Raw genomic sequence first — 11,176 nt, 5'->3', positions numbered from 1 at the left:
TACCTACTAAAGGACAGGGGCTTATCTTAGCGCTAGAAGTATATCAGGGAGTAAGAGCTTACACAGATGCTGATCTTCAACAGGCTACACTGAAGTGAAGGAGGATAGGGAAGAGAACATGTCACAGGTAAAGAAGATAAATTTCAATGAAAAGAGAAAAGACAAGCAAAAGGTGGAGAGTTGTTGAAAAAGACTAGCATTTGTGTGGCCTCTCAGAATTGCAGTGGGGTAAAAATTGAGTCAAATAGTTATGAAAAACAAACTATCATCAAGTGTTGCAAGAGGAAGTTTTCTCAATGACAGACCATGTATACAACGGGTGTCCCATGAGACTCTAACAGAGATGAACAATTCCTCTCACCTAGTGACTTCATAGCCACTGCAATGTCCTAGTGCAATCCTTTATATACATGTGTGGTGATGCTGTTGTAAACAAACCTGCTGTGATGCCAGTTATATAAAAGTATAAACATACAGTCACATACAGTACATATTTGACAATGCCAATAAATAACTGTTTCTAGTGTATGTATTTGCTATACATCGCTATATATTTTTCATTATTTTTTATGTAAAAAAAATATATATATGGTTCTCTCTTTCTATATATATAGTATAAATATATATCTACAATCTATATATCTATCTCTCTCTATATATAGGTAGCTTTATATATAACATTATATATATATAAAACATTATATATGTATACAAAATATTATATATATAAAACATTATATATATGTATATAAAACATTATGCCATGTTACATCAGGGCTTATTCTCATGTGCAATTTGACATTTTCAAATTACCAAGATTTTATTCAACAGTATTTGCCTCATACATCTTACGATTACCACTCCTCTTGATTATATCATTTTCTTATCATATAGTATATTATATACTATAATATATATATAATCATGATGTATGGACAATACCAATAACAGAAGGGACATCAGTAGAATAGAATAAGCAGATCAAGAGAGGAAGAGGGGGAAAGGGAAAGTACTCGGAAATGAGATTGATCAAATAATGTTATGTGCATGTACAAATATGGCACTATAAATTCCAGTCTTATGTACAATTGTAATGCACAAATTGAAAAAAGAAAAAGGGAATAAAGGTGGTCCTTAAAATCAGAGACTCTCTTGGATCTGGAAAGGACTATGTTGTCTAAGACCCTTTTATTTTGCAGAAGAAGGAATCAAATCCTAGGAAATAAAAATAACAGAAAGTAATAAAGGTAATTGGCATAACAAGAACAGAAATTATGGTTTCATATCACCAGATTCAAAGGCTGGAATCTTTCCAATTTTCTCATCCATTTGATAACCTAATCCATTCTAAATGCTAATCATTGTATTATATTAGGCTCTGGATTCCTAAATGAGAAACAAGAAACCCCTCCCCCCATTTTTTGGGGGGCAGGAAAATTGCCCTCTCCTTACCTAGAACTTGCAGACTGCTGGAAAATGTCACAATTATGCAAATTACAATTTATAACCTCTCAAAGTACAATAGCCATTATTGAAAATGTCAAAATAACATGAGAACAAGTACTTAACAAGCTTGTTCTTTATCCTTCAGCATGAAGATTTTATTAAATGGCATTTGCCACAGTTTGAAATGGTTTTACTATGTTTCTCCATAGACTTACATGTTGGAAGTTTGGTCCCAGTGTGGCACTGTGGAGTGGTGGTCAACTTGTTAAAAGGTGGGACATAGTGTAAGGTTATTAGGTCATTATAGCTATTATCCTAAGGAAAGATTAAGGTAGTTCTCCAAGGATCCTGGTTAGTCTTGAGAGATGATGCTATCAATCATGATACGACACACAGAGAGAACTGATAAAGCCACTCACTCTTAGACCTTTTATCTCCATAACAGTAAGGCTAAGTAAATCTCTTTTCTTATAAAGTGTCCTGCCTCCGTTTGATGTAGCAATGGAAAATAGACTAATAAAATATTTTAATGGAGAAGAGTTTTGAATTATATATTTTATACTTAAATCCAGACTCTCTTAAGACCTACTAACTTTTGACCTAGGAAAAATTGCAGAAGGAAGGAAGGAAGAAAATAAAGGAAAGCAGTAAAGAAATAAGAAAAAAAGAAAATTAAAGGAAGGAAGGAAAGAAGGAAGAAAATGTGGCCACAAAGGCAGAAAATCAGATTTTAATCTCAGCTCTTGTACTTAATAAGCTGCATGATTTTGGACAGGATGATTATGCTTTTAAGCTTTAGTAACCTCCTTTATAACATGTGGATAACAACATGTTATAATTTAATCTTCTTTCTAGAAGATTAAATGAAATAATATCTATAAAGTTCTTCAAGGAAAGTATTCAATAACTAGGATTTATTAATCTCATTAAATATTTACTTTCTAAATAAGCCATCTGATTTCTAAGAGATAACTGCTACCTTCTGTTGACATAGTGGAATTCGGAAGAATTTTTGCAGTCCTATCTATCATTTCCCCACTAGGAAATCAGTGTAGAGTGTGTTATAACTATTATTCAGACTGTGTACTTTTAAGGCTATCAGAGATATCTACCAGAGATTTTAAATTTTTATTTGGCAAGTATCTATTAAATACCAAAATCATATAAGGCATTGTGCTGGTTTCTCTGAGGGATAGTAAATTAATAAAACATGAACTTTCTGCTAAAAAATTCCTGAAGATCTGTCTGCAACAACTATAACATACCTATGATAATGCACACATCTCTTTTTATTTCCATATCTATCCCCTTGTCCTAATTCCTGAAAAATTTCCATGCTGCCCTCTGGAATATGTAACTATTCATAAAAATAAATTTTCTATAACCTCACTCTTTTCTCTAATTGATCCTGGTTCTTGTCTGACGATACTTACTCCACAGGCTGGCTCAAAAGCTGAGCCTTTTTTCCCCTAAATCTTGTTCACTGAGAACTTATGTTAAGGTAGACATCCTCTTTGCTGCTTCTCATTGCCTACTGTGTAGTTAGTAGCCACATGTGGCTATTTAAATATGAATTCAGATTCATTAAAATTAAATGATATTAGAAATTCAGTTCCTCAGTCCCACTACTCACATTTCAAAAACTCAAATAGCACATGCAACTGATGATTGTTACTCTATTGAAGAGTGTGGCTGCAGGATATTTCCATTAATGCACAAAATCTTATGGAAGTACTGTTCTAGACATTCTAGACATCTTCTTATTCCCCTAGCTTTGAATCTTATGCTACTACCTCATGCTGTCTTCTGCTCCAACCTTCTAACAATCATCCACAACGCCCTCCCCACAACCCCAGCACTATCTCTCCTTCCATGAGGCGGCCCCAGGCTCACTTTCAACGTCTATTCAAAGGATTGGCGTTTTCATTTCCTTTCCAAGGATTTATCCTTTTTTTCCTCTCAGTCCCTATTCTATAGTCACATCCTAGGCCTTACCATTACCAATAGTCCTCCATCTATAATATCAGCCTTGAAAAACTCATCATCAAAACCCACATCTAATATTTCAACTTACCCTATCATTTCCCACTCTTTATTCAGTTTAGATTCCATGATTCATTATTACATGAATTCTTTCTCCCATGCTGAAGTTTTTTGTTTTTGTTTTTTTTTTTTTAACCTGTTTTCACATTTTCTTATTAATCTTTTGGTAGAACCTTGTACTGGAAAAATTCAGCTCTGTCTTCTAAATCTGCATACCCTAACATGAATATCACTGGACAATAACTACACTCATTCTGACTGGTCTTGTTTCTGGGCAACATTTATTATCTTTTTACTTAAACTCATAAGATCTCCTGCCCCATCTGCACCCTCAACTGATGGCTTTCTGCTTCTTACTATTGTGAATTCAACCAGAAGAGAGATTTCATATTCAGTTGTTAAACAAAGAAACCCCTCAATTGACCTTATATTCGTTCTCCAGTTACTTTCTCAATTTTTCTGTTTCTCGTTACAGGCAAACATCCTAAAAGTAATTTTATACTCTTTCTTTCTTTCACTTATTCCACTCCTCCCAATCTCTCTAAAATCCTTTCAAAATAGACTTTTGACCCAATTCCTTTACCAAAGTTACTATGGTCAAGGTCACAATGATTACCAGTTTGCTAAATTTAATGACTCTGTCTCATTTCTTCTCATAGTGGTCTATAACATTTTACAAGGCTGGTCATTTCATGCTTTTAAAAACACTTTTACTTGGCTTCCAGGACACCACTCTTCTTTTTTTTTTTGGAGGTGGGGTGTAGTTCTCTTCCATCAATGGTTACTCCACTCAATTGCCTTTGTTTGTTTTTTTTCTCATTTCTCTAATGTCTGAATGCTATTATATCCCAAGGTTCAGTTTTTGGAATGCTCCTCTTTTCTAGCTTCACCACCCTTAGTAATCTCTTCTAGTCTCCAAGTCTTAAATGTCATTTACACACTTACAAAGAATATATATATTCTTTATCTCCATAACTAGAACTCCTAACTCATATCCAACTACCTACTTTGATCTTTATTTTGTTGTCTCATAGTCATGTCAAAATTAATACATTCCAAAATGAAGCCCTGATTTCTACCACCAAACTTCATCCTCTTGCGGTCTTCTCCAATTCACTATATGTCAACTCCAACAATTTTTTCAGTTGCTAAGGTCAGAAATTTTATTCCAATGTCCCTTTTTCTCACACCCAGTATTCAGTCAACCAGCAAATATTATTTATTCTATCTTAATAATATTTTGGAATCAAAGTTGTTGTTTTTTTTTTACCACCTTCACCACTATCATCTGGTTCAGCCACCACCATTTCTTGCCTGGATAATGTAAGAGCTACTGATTTAGTCACTATTTCTGTACCTGTCTATTCCCCAAAAGGAGCCAAGATGATCATAATAACATAGTAAAAGTCAAAATTAACCAGATGTTTCTACTCTTCCCCCAATTTTTTTAGTGGTTTCTCATCTCACTCAGTGAAAGTCAAAGTCTTATTCAAGCCTGTTTTAGTCAGATTTTTCTTCACTGTTACCAAAAGACCTAACAAAAGCAGTTGGAGAAGGAAAAGTTTATTTGACTCATAGTTTCAGAGGTCTCAGTCCACAAACAGCCAACTCCATTGCAGTGGACCTGAGGTGCAGCAGAACATCATGGTGGAATGGTGTAGAGAAGGAAAGCAACTCAGAACATGGCAATCAAGAAGCAGAGAGAGTTCTGCTCACCAGGGACAAAATATAAAATCAAAAGCATGCCCCTAGCAACTTATCTCCTCCAGCCACACCCAACTTGCCTGCAGTTCTCCCTAGTTAATTCAAATCAGTGAATTAATTCATGGATTAAGCTAAGGCTTTCATAATCAAATAATTTCACATCTGAACATTCCTGAATTATCTAATGCATGAGTTTTGGGGGGACACCTCATATCTAAACCATACCATGACCTGAAATGCTCAATACAGTCTAACCCATAAAAACTCTCTGATTTCATTTCCTATTATTCTCCTACAAGCTCTCTAATTCAGGTACTTTGACCACTGACTCTCTCTCTCTCTCTCTCTCTCTCTCTCTCTCTCTCTCTCTCTCTGTGTGTGTGTGTCCATCATGTAAACTCCTGTCTCAAGACTTTTGTACCTGCTAATTCTGCCTGAAATGGCTTTTCATCAGAGGGCTGACATATCAGTTCCTTCCCCACCTTCAGAGTAAGGCCTTCCCTGACTATCTATCTGAAATTGCAAGGGTCTTTTTGACTCCAATACTGTTCATTCACTTCTCAACTTTGTACACATAAAATTGCTAGATAGATAGGTAGATAGAGTTATAAAGAATGAAAATTGCTCACATGAAGAATATTGCTATATAGACAGAATTCTGTCTACCTTTCCACACTAAAATGAGAGCCATGTTTTTTACCCTTCTTCCTTATTTTGTTCATTTTTATATCCTTAGTGGCTAGAAGTCAAGTCCTTGGTGGATAGCAGTTACTCCATGAACATTTATATTATGATTGAACACTATGTGTGTGATGAATGAACAATGTTTGCTGCTGTAACTAAGACCTGAAAAGAACAATTTTATAGGAGGAAAAGTTTATTTGAGGGCTCACAGTTTCAGAGGTCTCATTCTAGGGACAGCAGTCTCTGTTCCTTGGGGGGCTTGAGGTGTGGCAAAACATCATGGCAAAAGAGTGTGGCAGAGGGAGCAGCTCACATGATGATCAGCAAGCAGAGAGAGGCTAAGCTCAGCTCACCAAATATATACCCTAAAGGCATGTTCCCCGTGACCCACTTCTTCCAGCCACACCCTACTCACTTTCAGTTACCACTCAGTTAATCCCTATCACGGGATTAATTCACTGATTATGTCAAGACTCTCACAACAAAATCATTTCTCCTCTGAACCTTCTTACATTGTCTCACGTGAGCTTTTGGGGGACACCTCACATCCAAATGATAACAGTGTAGTAGATTGCATATATTTTTATTTTTTAAAAATATATGAGATGACTTGTTCCTTTTAAAACTTAATTATTTTATAATGAATTTTACTTATTTAGATAGTAGGGAGATTTAAGGTCAAAAATAAAGTGCTGGAATATATTAAAACCACTTGCTGCACTCCAAAAACATCATAATGAATTTTACAAATGTGAAAAAAAAATCATTCTGGAAAGGGGAGTGGGAGGGAGAAGGAGACAGAGAGAGAAAGAGAAAGAGAGAAAGATACTGATTCCTAAGAGTTAGAAAAGAGATAGTATATTAGAGTTGGGGCTAAAGAAAGCTATAGATCCAATGGCAAACCAGGACCACATTAGAACAAAAGGGGATGGAGTTTCAGTTCCTGCCCAAGAGGAGAAGCTGAATGTGCCTTGGCCAAGAATGAGGGCCAGACTGGGACCACCAGTGGAAGGCTGGAGGTGGTGGGGGTGGGGTACTGAATGAGTTCCAGCTGATGAAGAGGAGGAATCACCCATGAAGGGCTGGAGTCCTGCCCATATTGCTTGTATGGAGTCCAAAATTGCACAACTTTCATGGAACTAGAGCCCAAGGGTCTAATTTAAGGCCAAGTTTGGAGCCGTGAAACCCAGAGAGCCAGACTGTGGCACATCAGACTCACGATAGTGGTTCCCTCTAGGAAGAGGGAGGGGAACAAAGTAGTGGTCAAAGAGGACCTCAAGTTTATCTACAATCTTTGTTGTAAGGAAAAAAGCAAATGTGAGGAAATTATCATATTTCAACTCTTGTGAAACTATGTGTGTTTTTCTTTCTATGTATTTTTTTCTGTAATTATTTTAATTATTTTTAAGGAAAAAAATTTTAAAGAAATAAGGAAAGCATCTCTAGACTTTCTATGACATTTCTAGTGGCTTAAGTCTGTTTTTTAAATACTTTGTTAGGTACCATCAGTAGAAAAAGAAAAAATGTCTATTAATATTTTTCCCTGTTTGTTTTAGGTTATAATTCATGGTAATCTGTTACTTTCTTGTAAAGTTTTGAAAAAAGCAAATGTGAGTTTTTCCGTTTTTTCCTCGATCAATTTTAATAATGCCAACTTGGACTGAGGTCAAATCCACAGGAAAACCTATACAATTCACATCATATGGCATTTTATAGTGAACGAGAATCGAAGCCAAAAGAAGCAGTTAAATAGCCTTTGATGTTGGTATTTGATTACAAGTAGATCTAACATTGTGTGTGTGTGTGATTGTATGTGTTTATATGTTGCTCTAAGTTAAAATTTTCAAACATTTCTAAAGAAATAGCTCAAGATGTTTTCTTGCTTAGTAAAAAATGCTTAACTGTAAATCTGCAATATTTATTTGATATAAGACTTCCTAAAAAACTCTCTTGGATAGAATACTCAATGTGCTGTTAATCCATTTTAATGTCTATATCAAAGGCAGTACTTTGCTCTTAGAAAATGGCTACTTATACCAATAGTTCTAGATAAAACAAACAAACAAAATCCTGACATCTTGAATGCCAATTTGGACTAAAAACAGCTTTGTTATTTTGTATCATTCATTATGCTTTCAGGTGTGAGATTTCTCTTAAAATTTCACCTTAAAAGAAAATCCTCTGCTCTTTGAGACTATATTTCCTTTGTAAGAAATAATCTCCACTCAAAATGTCATTTTAAAAAATATGCTATCAAATCACCCTATTTCATCCTTTATTCACTTTTTGTTTTGGCTCGTTGCGTGTTTGAAAGCTGCTAAACAGATCTTACTCAAATTTTCCAAAACAATTCTTTAATGGAAAAAGGCTAGAGATCAGAAATGTAAAAGTCTGGTTCAAAAATGTTCTTCCAAACTTTAAAAATTTGATGAAACTAGATATTTTTAATGAAGCTCTTATTCTTTTACACACTTAACTAATTCCCCCACTGTAAATTACTTGGCATTTCATGTACATGTACATGTAGTTGTATTCTAAAGTCTTTATAAATATGACCTGCTTGGATCTTAGATTGAATCTTGGAACCTGTGGTCTGGGATGATAGCCCAACCCTGTTCCTAAGAGAATGATCATTCCTCTAGCGTGTGCTTCACAGAATATGTGGACATGTTGAAGTTTGCAGGACACTTTTTGATATTTAGAGTAAATGAGGTTTATTAATTCCAGATTTGATGAGGATTTTTAAATGAAAATGGCCATTGGAAAAAAAACAGGAAATAAAGTTAAAAGGGGCATTTTAACCAAGGAATATGGAAGGTTATGAGAAGTAGAAACAGAGAATACAGGAAGAAATCCCAGGAATAGCATGTCCAGGATTTCTAACAGCAGCTGATAACACTGTAAAGTCATATTCTCATCAATCATTATTTTGTTTGAAAATCACATACAGCACTAATAATATAGTACCAGAGTTGGGCTTGGGTATATCCTACTCTCCTAGAAATGTCAAAGGGTAAGAACAGCTTTCATGAGATGAGTGAAGCATCTATGCTAATTTTCAGACCATCACAACTGAGAAACACAATTGTATTAATGAATAGGCTTAATAAGAAATGAGCCCTCTGAGAGGAATTAAGTTACTTTGGTAATGTCATTATCCTTCTCATTGAATTAATCAAGGTTGAACTCTTACATATGACCACAGACCATTTGCTAGAATTCTGGCTGAAAACCAAATTTTGGAATCTAGCTTTCAAATAGTTCATTAATCTGGCCCAAACTATCTGATCAGCTGGAAGAACTGGAGAGGTTAACAAGTCACAGACTCTGTCTCTGACCAATCCTCACAATCTTTAGGATGCAGATTGGGAATTTTTGTAAACTCTCTGGGTATTTGGGAATCACTGCATTATAAATATGTGATTTAAATTAAAAAATCAAAACTTTGAGTAATGTATTAAAATTTGATATATGAGGTAATAATAAAATCTATCATTTATTATACGTGCCAAATGATAACAAGCATTTCCTCTATCCACACACTAATCCTTCTAGGTATCATTATTTCTGTTTTACAATTTAAGTTAAACAGCAGAGCAAATCTGTGCCTTGCTTAACATTTTATAGTTAGTAAAAATCAAAGTTGGGTTTCCAGGGCAGTTCAGCCTAATTCCATAGTTTACAAATCTCTCAGAAGAACAAAGATGTGATTTTATGATCCTTCATACAATGTCTTGACCATGTCAATTAGGTTTGGTCCTCGTATATTTAGTAACCTAGTCTTTGGTAGTATTTCTTCCTTAAAGATCTGTAGGCTGGCATACTTAGGATTACAGAGCAGAACAGTTTTACAAAAAAAAAAAAAAAAAAAAAAAAGAAAAGAAAAGAAAAAAAGCCCTAGGACAGAATAATAAAGTGTCAAAATATGGTCTTTTCAGAAACAAATGCAAGCATTCATTTCTCCATGCTCTCAGCTGAGATTCCAAAATAAGTAAAAAGTTTTTATTTTTATTTTGTTCCTTTTCACTAACTTAATAATTGCACAGGGAGCTTAAGATGTATGGTGATATCATTGCAGTATAGCCAGAAAATGATAAATACTGTAACAATGGTAGGATATTTATAGTGTTACCTTGCACTAACAGATTACAGTAGATATAAAAGTTGTATAGGCTTGATTACTTGGTTACATTAAATTAATAATGACAAGAAAATAATTCTTAAACCTATTCCAATAGAGATTAAGATTTAATAATTCATACTTCTTTAGTTAAAGAAGAAATCACACTGGAACTTAGGAAACAACTGTATCCTTTTATAGATTCTTAATACTGAAATTTGTGAGAAATGATTACAAATAATTGCATCAGAAAAGAAGAAAATATGAATATTAATGAGATAAACTTGCACATTGAGAATTTTTTTTAATAATAGAAAAAACCCGGGTAAGTTGAACAAACTGACAAGGGTAAGAGCAGAAACTAATTTAATATGTAACAAATGAGAGGAAAACAAAACCAGAGCTGTTTTATAGAGAATATTGATAAAACAGATCAGGCTAGAGTAAAGTTGAACAAAATAAATAAAGGAAAGAAAATAGCAAATAAATAATATTAAAAATAAATATTGTGAGATAATCTCAGCCAGACTAGCTTTTTAACCCTTTTGTAATGTAATACTTAAAACAACATTTTGGTCATACATTTTAAAATTAGAAAAGAATCCCTAGAAAGTTATTGCTTACCAAGTTGATTCAAGAAGAAATAAAAGACCTAACTGGAATTATAAGGAATATGGAACTGATCCTAGTCATAGGACAGAGGTTGGCTGAATGCTCACCAGTGCTATGTGCATTCCCTGGAAATACATCCCCCTTGCCGTTAGGCTGAAGCCCTTAGTCTGGTGCTAGCCAGTGGAATGAAGGCAAACATGATGCTTATAGGATTTTCTCCAGGATATTTTTTAGACTATTTGGCTTGCTTTTATTTGTAGTTGAAATAAAGTAATTTTCTACAGTGAAGCCCAGCAATAGAAAAAAAAAACTGGAGGAGAGGTGCTTGACCAACTTCAATAGCTACATGAGTGAAGAATGAAAAAGGAGTCTTCCGTGTGGTGAGCCATTGGAATTTGAGGAATATTTCTATTAGTTGTCATTGTGAACTTCCCCATTGCAAACACACACACACACACACACACACACACACACACACACACCCCAAACACATGATAATTATGCATACAACTTCTACCAAATTTTGGAAAGACACATAGTGCCAATCTTAGACAAAGTATTCCGGAG

The sequence above is a fragment of the Marmota flaviventris genome, chromosome 6 (assembly GCF_047511675.1).
Source record: "Marmota flaviventris isolate mMarFla1 chromosome 6, mMarFla1.hap1, whole genome shotgun sequence".
NCBI lineage: Eukaryota > Metazoa > Chordata > Mammalia > Rodentia > Sciuridae > Marmota > Marmota flaviventris.
The sequence above is the reverse complement of the archived record's forward strand: the minus strand, read 5'-3'. Positions refer to the sequence as shown.